Source organism: Saccopteryx leptura, chromosome 1 (assembly GCF_036850995.1).
Source record: "Saccopteryx leptura isolate mSacLep1 chromosome 1, mSacLep1_pri_phased_curated, whole genome shotgun sequence".
In the NCBI taxonomy this organism is placed as follows: domain Eukaryota; kingdom Metazoa; phylum Chordata; class Mammalia; order Chiroptera; family Emballonuridae; genus Saccopteryx; species Saccopteryx leptura.
In genome coordinates this window covers 274,278,170-274,301,572 of record NC_089503.1, presented here as the reverse complement: position 1 = coordinate 274,301,572, position 23,403 = coordinate 274,278,170, and the positions used below count along the sequence as shown (strand labels likewise).

General features: G+C 36.8%; 1 protein-coding gene across 2 annotated transcripts in view; it reads left to right on the top strand.

Annotated features, from left to right (window-relative positions):
- The window catches only part of RASSF8 (Ras association domain family member 8), a 113,554-nt gene that overhangs the window by 39,402 nt on the left and 50,749 nt on the right, over window positions 1-23,403 (top strand). The window contains exon 1 of one of the 2 annotated variants that reach the window (XM_066354161.1): window positions 5,690-5,763. The exons of the other annotated variant lie outside the window; for it this stretch is intronic. The gene's annotated coding sequence lies outside the window, so the exon portion shown is untranslated. Of the gene's footprint in view, window positions 1-5,689; window positions 5,764-23,403 lie in introns of those variants that run through there. 2 annotated transcript variants of the gene reach the window in all.

The window sequence follows — 23,403 nt, the reverse complement described above, 5'->3', positions numbered from 1 at the left end:
TGAGCTGTGGGTGTTCCTGACACTTATTTACGGAATGCCTACTATTACTTCTTTAAGGCAGGAACTGGGTTCAGATCAAGTCACCTAATATTCAGCTTTGCCATCCGTATACTAGGACTTTTAACAGTTATATGAAAAAGCTCAAATTTATAGCCACATATAAAGGTAATGAGTTATTTAACAAAGGCTTCCATTAGGGCTGAACTCTACTGTAGTTCTTTCCCAAGTCTCTTTCATGCTTCCAAACATTGATTTGGCATTATTATTACCAGATACTAGTTGTGTCTTACAAATATTGCATAGTTAGTGGAAAGAAACTCATATCTGCCTACCTTTATAATCCCTACTATATTTTAAATATAGAAGGCCTTAGTAAATGTTTATTATTTGAATAATTATTTATTATTATTATTGCCCTCTGCTTTGCAAATTAACATAGCTGACAACATCATAGTGAATATTTTCCATCATAGTGAAATTTCAGTGTTTTCACATTTCATATGGAATATGTAAAACCTAAGACCTCTTCTTACTAACATTGCATGTTGCTTTTAGCAGAACTGAGTTATATTCAGAAATGTAGAATGGCTATGAGTTTTGGGGTTGAAGAAGAAAGAAACCCTTGAATGTTCCTACTCTTTATTAGAAAAACTAAAAATTTAGGAGAATTTAAAATTTGTATAATATTTATGATTTTAATGTATTTTATGGATACAAACATATCACTTATGAAAACATACTGTGACATTTTATTTATGATTGTATATTTATAGTTGAATATTTGTATGGATTTTTCTCTTTCAGTAAAAAAGAACATGCTTTTTTAACTTTTAAACATCTCAGGGTCACAGTAGAGAGTAGCTGTTCCAAAGCCTTTTGACTTTTTCTTAAATGACCTAGAACAGTGGTCCCCAACCCCCGGGCCGCGGACTGGTACCGGTACATGGGCCATTTGGTACTGGTCCTCAGAGAAAGAATAAATAACTTACATTATTTCTATTTTATTTATATTTAAGTCTGAACGATGTTTTATTTTTTAAAAATGACCAGATTCCCTCTGTTACATCCGTCTAAGACTTACTCTTGACGCTTATCTCGGTCACATAATACATTTATCCGTCCCACCCTAAAGGCCGGTCCGTGAAAATATTTTCTGACATTAAACCAGTCCGTGGCCCAAAAGAGGTTGGGGACCACTGGCCTAGAGGACTTGAACAACCAGAGCAGTAAGCTCTTTTCTGATTTCTGCAGTAATAAAAAATACCACTGTTACCCCTTGGTTATCCATCCTGGTGGGCCTCACTTGGAGGAAGGGAGTAGACTGAGTCAGTAGTCATTAAGAGACATCCACAAGCAAATGAAAGCCTGCATCCTATACTTCATTTGTGGGGGGAAAAAAGGCACTGCCTTCTGGAAACTGGAGTTTATTTTGCCCTTGAGTTATTAATCATTGTTTTGCTTGTGTTCAGTGTATAGAAATTGCAAAAACTTGTGTTCATTTATATCAATAACTCCTATTTGCATTCTTAAACTGATTTAAATAAAGGCTGTGTGGGTGACAATAGATACAGTAGTTACCTAATGCAATATAACAAACTGTCTTGAACTAGGGACTTAAAACAATAAACATTATTTATTAAACATTATTATTTTTTTAACAGTGAACATTGTATTTCACTTAGTTTCTCTGGATCGGGAACCCAGGAGTGTCCTGGGTGGGGTGCTGTGGTTCAGGGTCTTTCACTCGTTCCAGTGCACGTATCCTTCCAAGCAGTAAGTACTTTATATGAGGGCCAGCCTGGCTGGAAAGGCTGCTTCCAGGGTGGTTTGCTCTCATGCCTGGCAGATTTGAACTGGTTATTGGCAGGAAGCTTCGCTTCTTTACCACGTGGACCTCTTCATGGGGCTACTTGAAAGTTCGTATATAACATGAACAAGTGATCAGAGAGCAAGAGGGCAACGGAATTGCCTTTTATGACCTAGCCTGGACACCATATGTTATTTTCATGATATCCTGCTGCCTGTGAGAATACACAATGGTCTGAAGACTAGGAGGCAAGGGTCTTCGGAAGCAGTCTTAGAGTCTAGCTACCAAAATAGGAGAATGCCTTATCTTTAGCACATATTTCGAAGACTCCAGTGAATAACCTTACTTTTAATTTTATCAACATAATGTAATTATTGAAATATAGAGGTTTACAATGTTTATCCCTTCCTTTTACCCTCAATTGCACATGTTGGTATATGCTGATTATTGGTCCATTTCAGTTACTTAGGTAATAGATATCTCTTTTTCAGACATGTGGTCATAGGAGAATTATATCTAGGTAAAAGGAATTATTTAGCTAGACAGGGCTTTCACTGACGATAAGCTTAGCATCACTGAAAAGCCCGCTGCCATTCTGTAAAGCCTTCTGAATTCATCAAGCCTCAGTGGACATGTATTGAGCACCTCTGTGTGCTGAACAATGTGAGTGCAGTTATCAGTGCAAATGGCTCTGCCCTCAAGCAAAGGCAGGCATGACAGTAGTGAGACATACTGGAACTGGTGAGGTCAGTTTAGGATTGTGGGCTCTGAAGTCTATTTGGTTGAGTTCAGTTCCTGATTCTCTTACTTAATAGCTGTGTGACCTTGGACCAGTTATTTAACCTTTCTGTTCTTTAGTTTTCTTTTCTGATTATTCTTTTATTACAGCAGGGGTCGGGAACCTATGGCTCGCAAGCCAGATGTGGCTCTTTTGATGGCTGCATCTGGCTCACAGACAAATCTTTAATAAAAAATAATGTTAAAAATAGAAAACATTCTCATGTATTACAATCCATTTCCTACCACTCATGTTCTTGGTTGAGGGTGGCTAGAGCCAATCACAGCTGTCCTCCAGGACAACAACAAATTTTTATTGGATAATGCGTAATGTACACGAGTCGTTGTATGGCTCTCATGGAATTACATTTTAAAATATGTGGCGTTCATGGCTCTCTCAGCCAAAAAGTTTCCCGACCCCTGTATTACAGCTTACCTACCTCATAGGGTTGTGAGGGTTTAGGAACAGTGCCCATGAGTGCTATTAGCCAGCCACTTGGAAATACCTGGAATAATCATTGTGGATGAGGGAAAGGTTTGCAGGGGATATGAGACATTTGAGTTGTCTCTTGGAGGATGAGTTGGAGTTTGGTCAACACAAAAAGTTGGTGAGGCCAGGCATGGAGACAGTTGAGGCCTCACAGGGACTAGAGAGGTGAGGACACATGAACAAGAGCCCGAATCCTGCCCTTCTTGTCAGGATTGGCATTTCCCACAGGTACCCCAAGCACATTCCCAGGACTCCGGCAGGACTGGGACACTTCCCGTCCCATCCCAAAGAGCCTTGACTCATCCAGAATTTTAGTTATAAAAGTCTAAAAGGGAGAAATTTTAATATCAGCATATACATAAGTTAGACTCATTCTGAATTATCTATGAAGGAATAAGCATCATAATCTCCTTGGCTCTGACAGTAATACTTTTTTTCTTATGGACAAATAAGAATGAGCCCTGGCCAGATGGCTGGGTTGGTTGGAGCATCATCCTGAGCACAGAGGTTGCTGGTTTGATCCCTGGTCAGGGCACATACTGGAACAGATCTCTCTCTCTTTTTCTTTCTCTCTGTCTTCCTTTCTCATTAAAATCAATAAATAAAAATTAAGGAAAAGAATAATGATGATGTCAATTTTAGAAACCCCTTCTCAACTGCCCACTTTCAAGATTTCCTTGAAAACAAAACTAAAAAGAACAATGAGACTTTAAAGAAGAAAAGATGGATAGGAAAGGAGATTTTGATTTAAATAAAGAAGAACCCCTTGCCAGCTAGGCTGGATTCCAGATAGCTTCTTGGCCCCAAGGTGGGAATTAGGGTGGTTAGAACATTTAGCCTCTTCTCGCACCATTCTGAATGTGCCACCAGGCCTCTCTTCCAGCCGGGTTGCCCCTTCATGCTTTCCCGGTGACATCACGCTCCCCGACAGGCCCCTACCGAACCTCCTCAATATGTGTCTTTCCTGAAGCTTCTTTAGGAGATAAGTAGGTCTGTTGAAGCCAGAAGGCTCTAGCCCATCTGATACGAGGATAAAACAGGAATTCTGTGATACCTGGCTGGCTTAAAGCCTATTCATTCTCATTAGAAAAAAAATTTAACGTGACTGCTGGTCTCTTTTTCTTGTAAAACTTGGAAGCATACACTAATGCACCTTTGCACCACAGCTGTAACACTGCAGCTGTGACACTATGTAAAAAATGATCCGGAAGTGAGTGGAGTTTTTATTAAAAAACTATTACATTATATGAAGTGTTAGTCTAGTAACCGATTTGGAGACAATGTCTCCATTCAGGTTTGTAGTAGCTGAGCAAGGAGAACCCAGGTATGGAAGGGGACACTTTGTACTAACTTCTACCGTCTTCAGTTGTGTTTGAAATTTATATATTTTCTGATAGCTTGCATAAGATTTGGAGGCCTCCAGCTCTTTCCTCCTTATACTATTTCTAATTTGATATTTCATATTATTTCTTAACTGAGAATGTAACTTTTTTGGTGGCATTTTCTCTTCATAATAAAAGTACTGTATTTCCCATGTATAAGATGCACTCATGTATAAGATGCACCTTAATTTTGGGACCCAAAATTTGGGGAAAAAATGTATTACATAAAGTTATTGAACTCAAGTTTTATTCATTATAGAATTCATACAACTCCTCATCACTATCAAAACTCCCATCCATGAGCTTGTCCTCATCTGAGTCTGATGATATATCACTGTCTTCAACAACGAGTGCAAAAACAAGGGTGAAAAAGTGGGAAATGCAAGTAAAAACTCTACAACCACTGTGTAAGACACACCCAGTTTCTAGACCCCAAATATTTTCAAAAAAGGTGAATTTATATACATGGGGAAATACGGCAGTTCACTTTCTTGGTATAGTTAAGAAATGGCTGATGGGAGATGGTCTTATTTCAAAGTAAACCTTTCTATTTATAAATAAATGCAGAAACATCTGTTCAAGGCATAGTCTCAATGTAGCAGACATAGGAATTGCGTCAATTCTTGCCTTGTAGCCAAGATTTCTTTCAGAGGCCTTCTTTATAACTAGTCATGCCAGAGTTTCACATTCTCCCAGCATTAGGCGATAGAACGGTCAAAGAACTGGTGCCAAGTGACCCTCTTTCCTAGGTAGCTAGTGTTGGTAATCTGTACTCACCAAGAGAAGTAAGGCATGCTTTTGTTTTTATTTTTCAGCTTTGAAAGCCTGAGCTCTCCCCTTCAGTTTCAGTTTTAGGCCCTGACTTTAGGCAATTTTCCAGACGTCTAACTGTTAAACTGCTTTCAAGAAATTATTGTAGTACTGGAGAAAAAGAAGGCACGGAGTCTTTCCCAGAACACCATGGACCCATCAAAAGACCTTTTTAAGAAACAACTGAAATTCCTTTTTCAAAGGCACAAAAATACTAATTGAAACCAAACCAAACAAACCCACCCCACAAGTACTGCAATTCCGATGAGTAACAGGGAGGGTCAGAAAGGGGAGGAAAAATTTTGGGGAAAGCCCGAGAAGAAGGCTTATATTTTTGCTCTTTAATAATTATAAGTTAAAATGGGTGATGTAACACTTTTCAGATAAAAACTCACCAGGGCTATAACAACACTGCCTTTTCAGGTGCTTGGGTCTGGTGCTCACCCCTTCCTTAAGACTACCTCACACCTCCCCGTTGAAGAGTGCAGCGGGAACAGGTGAGTTCGTAAATTCCCGCTCCTTACATGCATCTAGAAGAGTATCACTTTCAGTGACTTTAAAACAAATGTTTTTCAAAGTTTGGGAGACTTTTAGAGATTATATTCACTGGTGAACTCATAAGAGTCATCATTTGTAAGCCCTTTGTGTAAGTGTAAATGTGATTAGCGATGGTGTCTTTTGCCACTGTAATGTAAATCCTAGGTTCGTATTTGGAGTGACACTATTAGCATCATGAAATATGCTTTGGTTTCCAAATTTTGGAGTTTGAAGCACAATTTTACAAATTGAATTGCCACTCTTGGGCATCCTGAACACTATTCTACTAATGCTTTAAATGAACAGCCTCTTTTAAAGTAGAGACCTACGTATTTCTCACAGTGAAAGGCCAGGAGGTTTTGGTTAAGATCTGAAAAACATCCTACAGTTTGAGCTTGTATCTCTTTAATAGTGTCAATATTGGCCCCATTAAGTAAAGGGTGGCACAAAATCCCTTGAAATAAGAATATACAACTAAATTATTTTCCACTTGCTGTTTATATGTTTGATGTGTGTGTTTCTTATCTCTTGAACATCAAAGTGACTTACTGGTCCCAGGAGGGAAAATAATTTGACCTTGTTTGTAGTTAAGTGAATTACTTATGAATGAACTGTTCCCATTTTACAAGTGAATAAACTGTGTAAGGCACCAACCAGCGTACTGTCTCATAAATTCCTCAGTCCCTCATTTGAAAAAGTTATGTGCTTGCATTTTTGCATGGACAGTGGATTTTGAAGGTCTCACATACATTAATGTCCCCCTGAAATAAAAAGGTATATATAGCCTTAGTACCTCTAGTAATTACTCGACTATGTGGGAGAAATAGATTTCTCAAAGCACAAGTCCGTATTCTCACCGTCTCAGTTGTTCTATGGATTCTGCTACTTTGCTTGTGGGTTAGGAAAAACTATTACTAGAAGGCCACACATGTTGACAGTAAATGAGAGTCTGATCATAGTGAGGCAAGCTTGTGTCCATGTAAGACCTAAAAAATCCTAGTTGAGCCCTGCTCTTTATAATGTTTTTCTATTTGTAATACAGGCTAAGGAAGAAAAACTTAAGAAAAAAAAATATATTATTTCAACTGACTAAAGTTCTCTCCATGATTAGATAGGCACTTAAATTTTAGTTTTAGCTCCCATTACTGATAAATATGTTCTGTAAGTCATTCTTTTACTCATGAATCATTTCTGTTTAGGATTTATATATTAAGTTATACTAAGAAGGAACTGTGGTTCAAGTTTAATGTTGAGGGATTATGTACATTTGAGTTTGAACAATTTAATTATTTTAATTATTTGTTTTGGAAAATTAGTAGTTATCTACTAATACAGGTAGGAGATGTATCAGTGGCTTGGGGTTTGCTGCCAAAGAGTTCTCATTTTTTGCTGTTTCTGCTCAAGTGCTCACTCAGTATAGTAAACATTAAAGGACTTTTAAAAATGTTTTTATTGATATTTTAGAGAGAGAAAGAGCAAGAAGAACATTGATTTGTTGCTCCATTTAGTTATTCATTCATTAGTTGATACTCATTAATTGATTATTGTATCCTGACCAGGGATTGGACTGTAACCTTCATCTATTGGGATGATGCTCTAACCAACTGAGCTACCCAGCCAGGGCTAAATAACTGATTGGTGACAAGTGCAAAGAGGCTCTTTCGGCATACTGCTTTGTTTTCCTTTTTAAATTAAGTTTTGCTTGGTTTACATAAATGAAAGACTCCTGTGCTAGGGTATAGCTATACATGAACATTGTAATATTTTTTTTTTTTTTGCCTGTGCTAGTTACTGAAATAACCCAGCTTCTGATAGAAGGGAAGGGCGTGTGAGTTCCCCACGTCTTTCTGAATGAGGCGTCCAAGTTTAGTCTTGTTAACTTTAATGAGCAACAAAGCCAGCTTTTAATTCTCAGCACTGCTACATTGTAAAAGACCTCTAGCTTTTTTCTCATGGAGCTACTTGAAATTTTTAATGTCTTGCAATCAGATTATTTCTACTAAATCACATTTTCTCTATAATGATGCAGTTTTTTCCAATCCATTATTCTTTTAAAGCATGATGATAGTGAATAATTCACAGTTTATCACAAGGCATCTTTTTTAGGTTTATTAATTTGAAACTGTGAGAGCAAACTTTAAAGCCCATATTTTCTGTAAAATAATAAAAGAAAAAAGGCAGATAGGATAAAACAAAATAAAATGTCACAGATTGTTTACTTGCTTCTCTTTATGTTTGAAATAGGACTTCCCCCACCTCCTTTTCTGGAGCCTTCCTGTGAAACCATTAGTGAGGGGGAAATAATGATAAACAGGATTTAGCTCTATATTATTCTTTGAAAATGGCCTTGTAAGTAATTTCCCACAGTTTCTGTGATGAAACATATGGTGGTAATATACTGTGTTTCTGGTAATAAGAAGTAGTTTCAAACTACTCTCAACATTTTATATTTTAAGCTGTGTATGTGTATGTTTTCAGATTAGATTTTTTGTCGCATGTAGACTTAATGGAATTTATTTTTATATGCTTACACTTGATTTTCAGGGTTTAGATTGGGCATGTCTAAATAAAACTGGTTAAGAGATGTTTATTATTACAGGTAATTCATGCAAACAGATTTTAGGAGGCTTGAAATGATCTTGTGAAGAAAACAACTTGATAGAAGGGGGCATTTTCTGTAATTTAAGTTGTCATAGTAACTTGCATCAAGCCGCGTACTTGGAATCCAGGCCTGAAGAATATCAGTGACAATAAACATTCTGGTTGCATTCATCATCTTTTTTTCCCCCTCCAAGAATGAAGCCATCTATGTGACCTAATTGTTTCATTTCTGTTTTTAGGACGTGGGTAACAGTTTGCATTTTTTAGCATTTTGAAACTGACTGGTAGAGTAAAAAAGAAAAGTTTACCTGTATATACTTGAAAGTGGACAGTTTTTAAGACTAATTTCAGATAGCAGGACAGGTTTAATATAATGGTTACTTAATGAAGAAAAAAACAGGATTTGAAGAAATTGCCAGATGTGTTTGTTAAATGCAAGTCTTAGCATTAAGAGTATTGGGATCTTAATTGCTAATCAAGATGACCTGCAGTTAGAAATGGTCTCTGTAAGTAAGGAGTGTCTAGAGAAATGGCAGTACAGGGTGTGTGTGCCCACTCATTCTGGAAAATAAATTGGAAGAGTTTGTAGCTAGTCTAATAAATAAATTACATCATATATATATATATATATATATATATATATATATATATATATATATATATATATATAATTAGGGCCGTAATTGTAGTCATCTATAGATAAAAAGTGATAATACTTGTGTAATTACTTTTCCACATATGTATGACAATCTTAATCAAGTGAATGATTCTTTTAAAAACATATATCAACAAAATTTAAATTTTAAAAAGTATAAAGGTTGTTTTAAAAAACCTAAATAACTCATTTACTGGCAAAATGTGAAGGAAAATAAAATCACCCATTATCTCACTGTTTAGAGAATTCTACAGTTAATGTTTTATGAGAAGTATCTATAATTTTTTAAACAAAATTGGAATCAAGTTGTCAATAGCCAAAACACTAATAATGATGAAACACTAGAATTTTATTTCCTATTAAACAGCATAACCAGCTATTATTACTATTTAAAATAGCTCTACAATATCAAGGTAATGTATTAAGAAAAGAAAAAAGGACCTAAGGAGAGAATTGTTGGAAAGGATAAAATTATCCATAGATAAGAAATCCCCAAGATGAGCAACTGAAACTAATACAGTGTAGTAAGGTTCCATTATAAATAATGTAATATGACCTATACAGTAAAAATAATCAGTTCAAAAATATGAGAAAAAGAAGCCCATTCATAGTAACAACAAAACATATGCTGAGGATTAAGCTTTGTGAAAAAGGTGAATGGTATGTATGAAGGAAACTATTAAGCTTTACCGTAAGGATGTAGATACCCAATGTTTCTAGATACAAAAACAATTCATTCTTTTTACACTTGATCTTAGCCAAAAGGCCGAGAAGTGATAACAATTCATTCTTTTTATTCTCTTAAGTATAATATAATTTTGATCAAAATTTCAGCAGTAACTTTTTACAAGTTAGTGATTCTGAATTTCATTTTTATAGAAAAAATAAGAGCCACAAAATGTTTATGAAAAGAGGGATAATGAAGAACTTGTAATGCTAAATATTAATTAAAAATAGTATGATATTCATAAAACAGACAAATATTTGGAAGAGAGTAGAAAGCTCAGAATAATGTATTGATAAATGCCATTACAAATAATGAATATAAAAGTATAGTAATAAATATACTAGAAGAGAATGTGCATGAATATCTGATAGATTAGGGGGAAAGATAAACTAAAACACAGTAGCAAAGGTTAAAAAGAAATGATTCATATATAGTTACATTAAGATAAAACAAATTTAATATATGTCAAGTCACAAAAAGATTCTCTATAATATATAAGAAATAGTTAATATACATATATAAAGAATTTCAGTAAGAAAATACTCAATGCCCAATTAAAAATTAGTTTGTAGTTCTTAGTAGACAGTTTAAAAAAGAATATGAACAGTTGTAGACCTAAAGGTTTTTCAATCTTAATACTTAACAGAAATATATCTTGTATATTATATTATTAAAGATTCAAAACCATGTACATAACACATATGTGACCTATACATAAACAGTAGCATGAGCAGCCTATGTAGTTCCTAATGTTGTCAGTGGGAGAAGTAAGAATGCTCATATAATGCAAGTAGAAGGTGTCCTATACTGCAGCCAGTAGTAGAATCTGTGTGTTTATCTACCTACTTAAACACCTACTTACCTAATTTGTTTGACTATTAATGAAATGGAAAAATAATAGTAACTAAAAAGTGACATAAGGACATGATAAGAATTATAATATCCTATAGTCATGTATTTTTTAAAGTATATTTACTTTATTTATTTTATTAAGTAAGAGGTGGGGAGGCAGAGAGACATACTCCACATGCACCCAGATTGGGATCCACCCAGCAAGCTCGCTGCTGGGTGATGCTGTGCCCATCTGGGGCTGTTGCGCTGTTGCTCAGCAACTGAGCTGTTTTAGTGCCTGAGGTGAGGCCATGGAGCCATCTTCAGCACCTGGGGCCAACTCCCTGGAACCCTTCAAGCCATGGCTGCAGGAGGGAAAGAGAGAAAGAAAGAGCAGGGGGAGAGAGAGGAGTGGAGAAGCAGGTGGTTGCTTCTCCTGTGTGCCCTGACTGGGAATTGAGCCTGGGACTTCCGCATGCTGGACTGATGCTCTACCACCAAGCCAACTGGCCAGGGCTAAAGTATATTTACTTTATAATAAATGGGAATACAGTAAACAAAAGTACTAATGATAATTATCTTCCAAGAATTACAGGAGCCTGCCCAGGTGGTTGCTCAGTGGATAGAGCATCGGACTGGGATGTGGAGAACCCAGGTTTGAAACCCTGAGGTCGCCAGCTTGAAGCGCGGGCTCATCAGGCTAGAGCACGGGCTCACCAGCTTGAGTACAGGGTTGTTGGCTTGAGCATGGGATCATAGACATGACCCCATGGTCACTGGCTTGAGCATTAGGTCACTGGCTTGAACAAGGGGTCATTCGCTCTGCTGTAGCCCCCCCAGTCAAGGCACAAATGAAAAAGCAATCAATGAACAACTAAGATGCCGCAATGAGGAATTGATGCTTGTCATCTCCCTTCCTGTCTGTCTTTCTCTCCCTACCTGTCCCTCTCTCTGACTTTCTCTGTCTCTGTCAAAAAAGAATTATAGGAAAATAATTTTTTGTTAATTTTAAGTTATTACACATTTCCTAAAACAAAGGTTTATATTCCAAAAGTTGAAAATGTATTCAGTATTTTTCAAAACCAACTATCTTAAGATTTCGTTATATGCCTTCTTGAAAAAGATAAACTTAATGTAAAAATGCATTTATTGAGATGGACTTTCCACAGAAATAAGTAACGTGGGGATCACCAGAGTCACTGGGCTGTGCTGGGCTGAACGACTGCATTCCTGGCTGCCATTCCCACTAGACTGTGGTGTGTTTCCTGGATGTGTGGGGCCCAGCACCCTATATACCATAAACAGCAGTGTGTCCCCGTGCTCAATATGTCAAGAAATTGGACACCTGTTAATTCTGTCTCTGTTATTTTAGCTGTGCTGCTGTATACATTTTATTTATAAGTGTGTATGTACTTATATCTCACACTTCCTTGGTGCATCTTTATAGTCCATTGAACTAGACAGTGTAGGTGGTAATCATAACTAACTGCACAGGTGGTCACCCTCAGTTTACAGGAGAAAGCTGATCTGCATTGTTTGAATTAAGCACTTATTTTTATATTGAAAGGCATGCATTGTGCTGTTGAACTACACCCACTTTTCCCTGTAAATTCTCCTGTGGTATGCTTTTTTCTTTTGTGGTTTCCTGATTTTTGGATGAACCCTCATGTAAATAGGAGAATATTTTTTTGTAAATACTTCAAGTGTGAGTTTTTGTGTGTATTTAATAGAGACTGTGTGAAGCAGGGGCGTTTGTTTTGTGCATCAGCTGCAGAACTGTTTTACTTCCTTTGGGGAAAATCTAGCTGAATCTTGCAAGTTGATAGAAAAATTGATAATATATGTACCAAATTATGTTTTTTTTATAATTTATAAATAACTCCTAATAGTACAAAATTAGAAGAAGTAATAGACTTCAAGGTTCGAATCATTTGCAAAAGGATCAAAGCCTTTTCACCATTACCTTCCATAGTTCTCTTCATTAGCAAATTTGTAGTCAGACCTGATGTTGCTCAGTCTTTAGGCTTACAGCGAGTCTACTGGAAGTTAGGCAGGTAGTAAATAATTATAGTCATGTTATAAATTATGCAGTAGTGGAATGAAGAAGGTGCTATGGGAGCACATTGTGGAGAAGTAATGTAAATGCATAGAGTTTAAGGATGGCTGCTTATGGATATCACTTGAGCCAAGTATTTAAAGGTGAGTATGTTTTTAGGAAGTGGGCGAAGGCCTTCTACAATAGCCTGGCAAATATATAGTATATGCAAAGCCTAGAAAGGCACACAGGAGCATGGTGTGTTTAGGGATAAACCAGTGCATCTGGGTATAAATTTGAGTGTGGATTGGAAGGAGATGACTAACTTAAAAGATGCAGAATTCTTATTCTTGTTCGATAGAAACAATCTTTTCTTTCAGGGGCTCTGGGATTTATGGTAATTAATCAAAGGGATCAAAATTATTTAGAAGTAGACAAAGTTCTGGTTGGAGGATAAATGGAAGTATTAATGATTTAGAGTAACTTAAACTTCAGATATCTCTGTAAGCAAAAAATTACTCATGATTTTTATTCTTGATAATTTGTACATAATCTCAAGAAATTAAATATTTAACATTCTCATGCTTCAGAGGGATATTGCTACTTTTGTTACTTTGAAAATTAGATATAAATAAGTAACATTAAAAACTATACTGTTTCCAGCCAGTTGATCCAAGCTTCCATTCAGTTTGTTAATATTTTCTCTTGTGCCACTAGACAATTTTACTGTGCGGTTTTTTGCACATTTTGCCTTGTCAGAATATGAATTGTGTGAAGGATGAAATAATTAAAGATTGCTATTTTTTTTTGATACACCAAATAATGCTTTTAGAAAAACAGGCTGATATTAACTGCCATTTTGCTTCTAAAGATCATTTGAATGTTTGCTTCCAATCTTCTTCTTATATTAAGAAGTAGAAATGGAAATTGTGATTTTTACTGTTAACTTATATCCCAATGTGGAAAATAAAATAATGACATTTGGGTGGCTTTCCCTTAGCTCTGATACTGTCTTACCTGCTTCATTTTGTAAATTAGAGATGAGTGGGAAATTAGAGGATAAGGTAGAACCACTTGCTTCTCCCTAGGCAGTGACTGGAAAGCAGCTAAGTTTTTCCTCCTTGTCTAGTGGGACCATCTTAGTGATTGGACTTGTAGGCAGAATGGGGTAGGGCCTTTAGAATAAGGAAAGTGAGACCCTACAGGGCACAAAACCTGGGAGCACTCACTCAGAGTCACGCAAGTGCAGTGTGGCACTTGAGAATGGTGCCCCTTACCTGTCACACCCTGGGTGCCCTTGCTTGCCACACCCTGATTCCCTTGCCCCTGAGAGTAGGTGCTACAGGGTTTTTTTAAGGCACAGTAGGAAAGCTTTCTTGACCTGTCTCTTTTTATATTACTAGTTGGAGATTAATTTAATGTGCTTTTGTGTAATATTCCCCTCTGTCCTTAATTTCTGGTCGACATCTGCAAGTCTAACAAACATGAAGAAGACTTGGTGAAGAAGGAAAAAAATGTTCTGGGCTCCAAATTTCATTGTTAGTGATGGGACAGAGCAGGGAATGGTTGGTTGGTGCCTTTAGAGAGCCGGTTAAAGGGCAGCAATGAGGGACTTTTGGATACCGAAGAAGCAGGAGAGAGGGAACCAGGGAACAAAATGAGACTGGCTGGGATCAGTCCTGTTAATGAAGACTAGACTAGAAATTGCTCCTCTTTAGCTTTGTACGTTTGTCATTTTAAAGTGTTTTAAGGACCCTAGTGTACCATCACATCTTTCCCTATTTGGAATCCAAAGGTTATCACTTATTTTGTTAGTCTTAAGAATTGAGTTCTTTGTTCTGCCTAGTGCAGGCCTGAGAAAGGTCTCTTGAACTCATCTGAGGAATTAGCCATCTTTGTACCCCAGAAACCAAAAGGCTACAGCAACAGCCACAGAACCCAAAGAATTCTCAGGGCTTTGTGTCCAGGGTAACATTGTCACATGACCCCGCGGTTGTCCCCTCAGAGAAAGCTGTAGTAATAAAGGTATAACAGAATTGTGGACTATTTTCTTCATACTATTTGAGTCGACAGATTCTCATAGAAAGAACATTTAGAACCAGATGTGTAGAGAAGGTGCAAATGTGATTGTGTACAAGATGAGTAGTCATCTGAAGGAATGGTGGGAGAGATGTACAAAGTCGGCTTTGGGGAGATTTCACCCAGAGGAGTGGTCCAGAGGGGCAGACAGCAAACCCACTTAGAAAGGATGGAGGTGGTTAGAGAGATGGTCAGCGATCCTCTTGTAATTAGGAAGTTGATGATTATGAGACTGAGGAAGAGCCCGTAGAACTTAAAAGTGGGGAAGCTTTCTTTATTTAAAGTGCTTCACAGTGAAAATTGGAATGGCAAAAAGTCCATGACTCATTATGAATGAAATAATGATCCTAGTTTTTAGATCTCGGTATTTCATTGCAAAAATTGTATCTTTATATGTTGCAGCCACACATGGATGAATCTGGTTAGTAGTTTGGCAGAAGCTTTCATTGCATCAGGACGAGGCCTGGTGATGTGTGGTTTGTGTTAGCACCATTTCCAAAAGCTGATTCAGCCATATGTCCATGTGACATGATTAATTAATCAATGAGACTGATCCATGAACGTCATTGAAAATCTAGTGTCTTTAAAGCTTTTGAAACAAGTATAGTGTATATCCTGCTTAAATATATATTTTTAAATACCTGAATAGACATTTTCTTTTTTATATATATTTTATTTATTGATTTTTAGAGAGAGAGAGAGAGAGAGAGAGAGAAGGGGGAAGAGCAGGAAGCATCAACTCCCATATGTGCCTTGACCAGGCAAGCTCAAGGTTTCAAACCGGCAACCTCAGTGTTCCAGGTCGATGCTTTATCCCAATGCGCCACCACAGGTCAGGCCAATATTTATTTTATTAGATGGTAGAGTCCAAGTTTTGAGCTCTGGCTATAGACAGCCCTGATTCCAATTTTAGCTTTCCCTTAATAAGGTATATGATTTGGGGCATGTTTTAGAACTTCTCTTTTCTATGGTTTCTTTTTCTAAAAGTAAGGATAATAATAGTACCTACCTTTTGAGATTATTATGAGAATTAAATAAAATGATACATTCAAAGCACCTAAAACAGTTTCCTGGCATATGCTGAGTATTTAGTAAGTATTACAAATGACTTTTCAAAAAGCTGTCAAGTGGTTAATATTTTAAAAGTGAGAAAACCAAATCTCTTCTTCTTCCTTAAATAAAATTACAACTGGCAATGAATATTTGAATGTTGATTATGTGAATCATAGTTAGTTAGCCTTTCCTCAGTGGCTGTAGGTGGCTTCATGTATTTCTGAAGATGGAATAATAGAAATCATCTTTCCATTGGGCCCTTTATCTGAGTATCACTCTTGACACCTAAACATAACTGTGCTCATACGTTATTTATATTATTGCTAATTATTTGATTATGTGAGTTGAATTTTTAAAAATTTGTGTGTACTAGGGTTAGTATCCACATTTGTTTTTTCCTGGGCATTCCATATCCAGGATGTTTTCTTCCGTGGGAGGTCTGAGAGCTGTGCTCCATCCTTCCACCCAAATTTATAAAATCAAGGTAAAGGAAGGTGTGTCACCCAGAGTAAAGAATGAGATGTGCGTGTACGCAGTCAGCAGCATATTATCCACAGCATTCTTTGTTGGCGTAGGCTCGTCCTCAGGGAGTATGGCAGTTCTTTTCCTAATAAAAAGGGCAGAGTTCTCTGTGTGTGGGGCTCCCACAGGGCTTCTCTCCCAGCTTCTCTCTCCTTTCCAGTGACTCAAGTATATTTTATAAACCCATGGGAAAATGCAGCTATTCTATTGAGACCATCTGGTGGGACAACACTTCAGTGAGCATAAAACTCTTAACTAGGTAAGTCTAGGTGATGCTCACAAGTAAACCAATGAGAAAAAATATTCTTACCAGTATTCTATAGATGAAGAAATGACCCTGCAGGAGTTTAAGGGAGTTCAGGGTTTCACACTTCAAGTGAGCAGTGAACCCATCCAGGTCTGCTGACTCTTAAAATCCTGTGTTCTTCCACTTCCATTGCTTTCCTGTCAGACACTCGGCTCACTAAAATCATGTAATAGGACTTGGACTAGTAGCTGAGACTGTTCATTAGAAATTATAATCACAGAGTTAGAATTTCAAATAATATTGTAAGATTTGACACGGTTTTTAACTATTGAAAACTCCATTCTTTATGACAAAATAACCTGTTACCTATATTGTTCATTCTTCCTGGTTATATATTATAAGCATTTCCTAACTAACTTTAAATGTTTAAAGGTGTTACCCTGACTGGATAGCTCGGTTGATTAGAGCATCTTTCCGAAGCGCAGGGGTTGCCAGTTCAACCCCCAGTCAGGGCACATATAGGAACAGGTCGATGTTCCTGTCTCTCTTTTTCTTCTCTTTCTCTAAGGAATAAAATAAACATTTAAAAAAAAAGTTTAAAGGTGTTTTGTTTTGTATTATTTGTACATTTTGTCATTAAAGTAGATTTCATGTTGATAGAAGTCTTTTTTCTTTGAGTGTGGCTAGTGTTGAGGAGGCCTAGATTAAGACTCTGAAATTCTCAGAAGAATGTAATTACCATTTCTTATCCTGTACTTGCTCGGTAGGTGAGTGGTCTCAAGAATAAAATGATTCTATTTTTAAAACCAGTATTTTTCTGTACCTCATCCTAAGCAAATGGCACATTTCTTTATTGTGTGGACACGCCTCAGACCTAGAGCACTGGTTTGAGGAACACAGGAGGGTGGACCTTTGTTGCTTCCCGGGGCTGTGTTCCTGCGCCTGGCTTGAGCGGCCGAAGCCTCTGCTCAGCGGGCACAGGCACAGCCGCAAGCCGACAGGTGCCGTGTGCCCAGTGAGAGCTCATCTGCTAAAGCAGCAGATGCTGGCAGGGACCTGCCTGTTTCAAGATCACACTCAGTGATCAGTCACTTAGGAGTTCTTCAAGACTCAAACTCCTGTAATAATGCTAGTAATAGCTATTTTTTTATTAAGGAATTATTATATGTTAGATTGTGTTTGTCTTCATATTTATTGTTGTTTAGCTCTGACAAATTGAAGGGTTATTATTTCCATTTTAGAGCAAAGAAAACGAGTAAATTGTCTGAAGTCATGCAGCTACAGCATTTGAATCCTGGCTGCCTGACCAACAACTTCCATACAAGGGATGGTAAAATATGTCATGTGTGTGCTACCTGTCCCCATGGTGCACATAATTAACTGATCTTGGTATTTGTTCATGCCAATAATACTTAGCCTTTTTGGCTTTGCATTCTTGACATCTGTAGTCAATCATGTAGTAGGCAAGGTAAAACATTTGTGCTATCCTTAACTTTAAATGCTTCTGTATTAACTTTCTTCAGAATTGCAGTGTGTATTGAAATTGGGCCTATTTGCTTTTGGGAAATAGTAAGGTAAATAATTACATGTTCTATATCAAGAACAAGCATGCAGTATTTTTCTAGGGAAGTCTTGATTAGTATGGACAATTGAATTTAATAAAGGTTAAATTTCATTTTTTTAAATTTTATTGAGAGGCAGGGATGCAGAGAGACTCCCGCATGTACCCTGACCTGGCAAGCTCTCTATGGGGTGATGCTCTGCCCATCTAGGGCTGTTGCTCAGCAACTGAGCTATTTTAGTGCCTGAGGAAAGGCCATGGTGCCATTCTCAGTGCCCAGGGCCAGTTTGCTCAAATGAACCATGGCTGTGGGAGGAGGAGAGAAGGAGAGGGAGAGAGAGAGAGAGAGAGAGAGAGAGAGAGAGAAAAGGGGATGGAGTGGAGAAGCAGATGGTCACTTCTCCTGTTGTCCTGACCAGGAATTGAACCTGAGACTTCTACACACCAGGCCAATGCTCTATCCACTGAGCCACCAGCCAGGGCAGATTTCATTTTAAGTAGTATATATGTCATCTCCATGCCAAAAACTTTTGATTACTGATTTATAATATTTATTTGAAAATTTTCTCAGATGAATATTTGAAATAAAAAATTTTGATGGTACTCAATGAATTTGTTATAATGAAATTAGATTTCTTTATACAAAGAACAGAAACTGGCTGTGAAGTCTTCATTAAATCATAGATCAAAATACTAGCCCTTTAAGAATTAAATTTAGAACTTTGTCTTATGGCTACAGTTGTAGAAATAAAAACTTGATAAGTTAGATTTCTTCATTCATTTATTTCAGTCCTTTTTTTCAGACCTAAGTGCTACTTCAACTGATGATGGCATTTTTTAAAAATTTCACAAATGGTTAAAAGATGTTTCAGTGTTTCTCTTCACCCCTTGATATAAAGGGCTCCACCCACTGCCAGATTAGTGAAGAACATCTTGGCACAGGATTCAGGGTTGGAGTGTTTGAGCCAAATAGCAGCAGTATCTACAATAATAACTTGTCATTCCTGCCTGCAGCCGAGTGTTGAAATTTCTACAAAATATGCTCTTCTTTTATTTCTCTGAAATCTTGAGACACAAAACTAATAAGTAGAAAAATAACTTATATCAAAATATATGTCCATCGATAGGCCACTGACCAGCAAAGAGATTGAGGTGAGATTTAATCACAAGTAACATGTGAGAGCATAGAAAATTGCTTATATTTTACTTGTATCTTTAAAGTTAAGTAACATTATACTTTAAGTTATCTGAGTTTGAAAAGAAATGAAAATGTTTTCTACTTTTATACTGATGTAGTTAGAAAAAATTATATAATACCTAACATTAAATGATCTATTATTGTATTGAAAGAAATGCTGATTGGAATATACTTTTTGGAAAAATAAACGAAATTAAGAGAAATAACTCAGTAGTGTTTCTGCAGTCACTCTGCTTGTTCTCAGTAATACATTTCTTTTTATCAATAAGGTCTTAGCTGTTTATACTTTCAAAAGAGGAGACAATACTTCTCTTCAACACTGTGACCACAGACTCCACTAACTGTAACTGATTACTTTTAAGTGCTATTGGCCAGTTGGAGTTTATAATTTGTTACCATATTACTATTATCATTTTCTTCATCCTGTATTTTGCCTGTCAAGCAGTCATTGTCTCCAAAATTGGAACATCAGATCCTTCAACTAAAGAGTCTATCTAGAGGCAAAAGAGTCTATATTCCCTTAAAACACATAGGAAATTTGTTCATTTTTATTTTTTTTAAACTTTTAAAAGCCTGGAAGTGATGAAGGGCTGCTTTGGGGGTTTGTTTGATTAATTAATTGTTGGTATTTTTGTTTTCTATTTGGGTTGTCTAATGAATTTCCCTGGCTCTAAAGTCTAACTGGGCCTTGTTCTTTGCATCATTTACAGTTGTTCTTTAGATTATGAATTAACTTCTGTCTGACCTGAGAGTTTAAGATCTCCCAGTAATCTTGGACCATAGCTCACAACTCCAGGATTTTTCTTGTAATGTTACCTTAATTAATCTGATTTGATATCCTTGCTGTCTGTTAAAGAAAGTCACAATTTGTAATATGAGGGGTGGCTCAGGTAGTGGAGAAGGAAGGTGTATTTTTATGTATAATATTAATATATATTAATGTTTTATTAAAGTATAACTGCCATATAATATTATATTAGTTTTAAGTGTACAACATAAAGATTCCATATTTGTATTTATTGAGAAACAATTATGACAGTAAGTCTAGTTAACATCTGTCCCCTTACATAGTTACAAAAAATTTTTCCTTGGCCCTGGCCAATTGTTCAGTGGATAGAGGGTCAGCCGGGTGTATGGAAGTCCTGGGTTCAGTTCCCAGTCAGAGCACACAAGAGAAGTGGCCATCTGCTTCTCCAAGGCTCTCTATCCCTCTTCTCTCCCTCCTCCCTCCCATAGCCAGTGGCTCAATTGGTTCAAGCATAGGCCCCAGGCAGGGTTGCCAGCCGAATCCTTGTCGGGGCACATGTGGGAGTCTGTCTCATGATCTCCCTCCTCTCACTTAAAAAAGGTTTTTTCTCTTGCATGTGGACTTTTAAGATCTGCTCTGTTAGCAACTTCTAAATGTGCAGCACAGAATTATTAACTGTAGTCACCATCTGTGTATTACAGCCCCATGAGTGACTTTATAATTGTAAGTTGGTACCTTTTGAATTCCTTAACCCATTTTCCCCACCCCCTATCTCTGGCAACCACATTTTCTTTATTCATTAGTCTGTGAATGGACACTTAGGTTGTTTCCTTGTCTTGGGTATAATAAATAATGGGGCAAATAATATAGGGGAGCATATATCTTTTTGAGTTACTGTTTTCACTTCAAATAAATACACAGAAGTAGAATCACTGGATCATACAGTACTTAATAATTTTTGAAGGACTCCATCCTTCCATAGTAGTTGCACCAGTTTACATTCCCACCAGCAGTATGCAAGGGTTTTCTTTTCTCCATATCCTCGCCAACACTTATTTTTTGTCTTTTTGATAACAGCCATTCTCACAGGTGTGATAGCTCAGTGTGGCTTTGATTGACACTTCCCTGATGATTAGTGACATCGAGCATCTTTTCATGTACCGGTTTTGTGGGTGGTTTCCTTTGCTGTGAAAAAGCTTTTAGTTGGATATAGTCCCATTTGTTTATTTTTGCTTTGTTGCCTTTGCTTTTGGAGCCAGTTCCAAAAAATCATCACTGTGACTAATGTCAAAAAGCTTACCACCTATGTTTTCTTCTAGTTTTATGGTTGCAGGTCTTACATTCAAGTCTTTAGTCCATTTTGAGTTAATTTTTGTATATGATGTAATCTAATTATATTCTTCCACATGTAGCTATCCAGTTTTTCCAACACCACTTATTGAATTGTCCTTTCCCTGATGTATATTCTGGGTTCCTTTGTTGTAACTAATTGACAGTATATGCATGGGTTTATTCCTGGGCTCTCCATTCTGTTCCAATGATCTATCTTTATGTTAATACCATACGTACAGTTTTCATTACTATAGTTTTGTAATACAGTTTGAAAGCCGAGATTGTGATGCCTCCAGCTTTGTTCTTTCTTTTCATTATTGCTTTGGCTATTCAGGATCTTTTGTGGTTCCATATACATTTTAGGATTGTCTTATTTTTGTGAAAAATGCCATTATGATTTTCATAGGGATAGCATTGATTCTGTAGTTTGTTTTGGGTAATGTAAACATTTTAATTATTCCCATTTATGAACACAATCTTTTCATTTATTTCTGTGTTCTTCAATTTTTCATTAGTGTCTTATAGTTTGTAGTGTACAGGTCTTTCAACTCTTTGGTTAAATTTATTCCTAGGTATTTTACTGTTCTTGATATAATCATAAATAGGAGTTTCTTAATTTTTTTAAAAATTTTTATTGATTGATTTTAGAGAGAGAGAGGGGAAAGAAGAGAGTGAGAGAGAGAAACATTGATTTGTTGTTCCACTTATTTATGTATTCATTGGTTGTTTTTTATATGGACCCTGACCTGGGATTGAACCCACAACCTTGGCGTATTGGGATGATGCTCTACCCAACTGAGCTACCCAGCCAGGGCTTAATATCTCTTTGTGATATAGTTCATTTTAGAAGGAATTTTTTAAAATTGATAGTTATCTACATACAACTACCTTTGAGAAAGAGCTCTATAAATTGCAAAGGTTTTATATTGAATGAGAAAATTGGTTTTTGTTTTAGGTAGTTATAAAGTATATAAAAATAAACATTTTTAGAATTTAAGTTGCTTGTAAAGTTGCTGGCAGTTGTTCATGTCAGCTCATTTAATGAAGTATGAAAATATTTTCTTCTTCCCCCTATTCCTGCTTTGTGCTACTTGATTTGTATTTGTCCCATTTCACAGATGTTCATTTATATTTTTTACTCACATTAACAAGACAAGATAGATAATGAAAGTATTCCTGAAGTTCATTTATTAGTTGAGACTTTTCCTTTTTCTTTTTATTTCTAGTCTTTTGTAAAACTTTCTCGATTTTCTTCTCCTACGCATAAAGTAGACAAGCATTTTGTCATGTGTTTAGTTGAGAAAACATTCTTACTTGTTTTTCTTTGGTTCATTTGGGAGTGAAAATCTATATAGGATTAGGTATATAAAATATTTCTAACAAAAAGGCTTTTCTGATTGCTCTTGTCTTTTTATTATACCAGTATTGTTAATTTATTAATGTAGAGCTATTTTATCCTAAGGGACACAAAGAAGAACTGGAAAACAATGCTTTCTATTGCTGGACAAGTTGGGGTCCTGTCAGAAGAGAGGACCGGCATGGCTGTTTGAACAGGGAAAACTCAATGTAAAGGACTGCAAATACAACGGGGTTGTGAGAAAGAGATTGATAAGAGGTGACGAGAACTCTATAGGACACAGAAATAGCAGATATAATATTATCTCAGTAGCTACTACCCTAACTAAGGCTGAGATAGAATTCCCAAAGAGAAGGCCTATTGGAACGGAAGTCCAGACCTTGTTGCAGAGAACCTGGCTGTGGTTCCCTGGGTGGCAGAGAAGTCATCATGGTACCTCTCTGATGGAATTTACCAGAAACCAACCTCTGGAACTTATGGAGGAAGTATCTTACCAGGAGTACAATACTGGAAACCACCGAAGCAGGTGCCGGGAAGCTGCATGTTCTGCTGGCCTCTCTGCTCTGCGGGAGATGGTCCTTGGGGAGGCCGCCCAACCGCCTGAGCTGCAGCCTGTCCTCCAGGGCCCTATCTTGACATGATGTGATTGTCAAA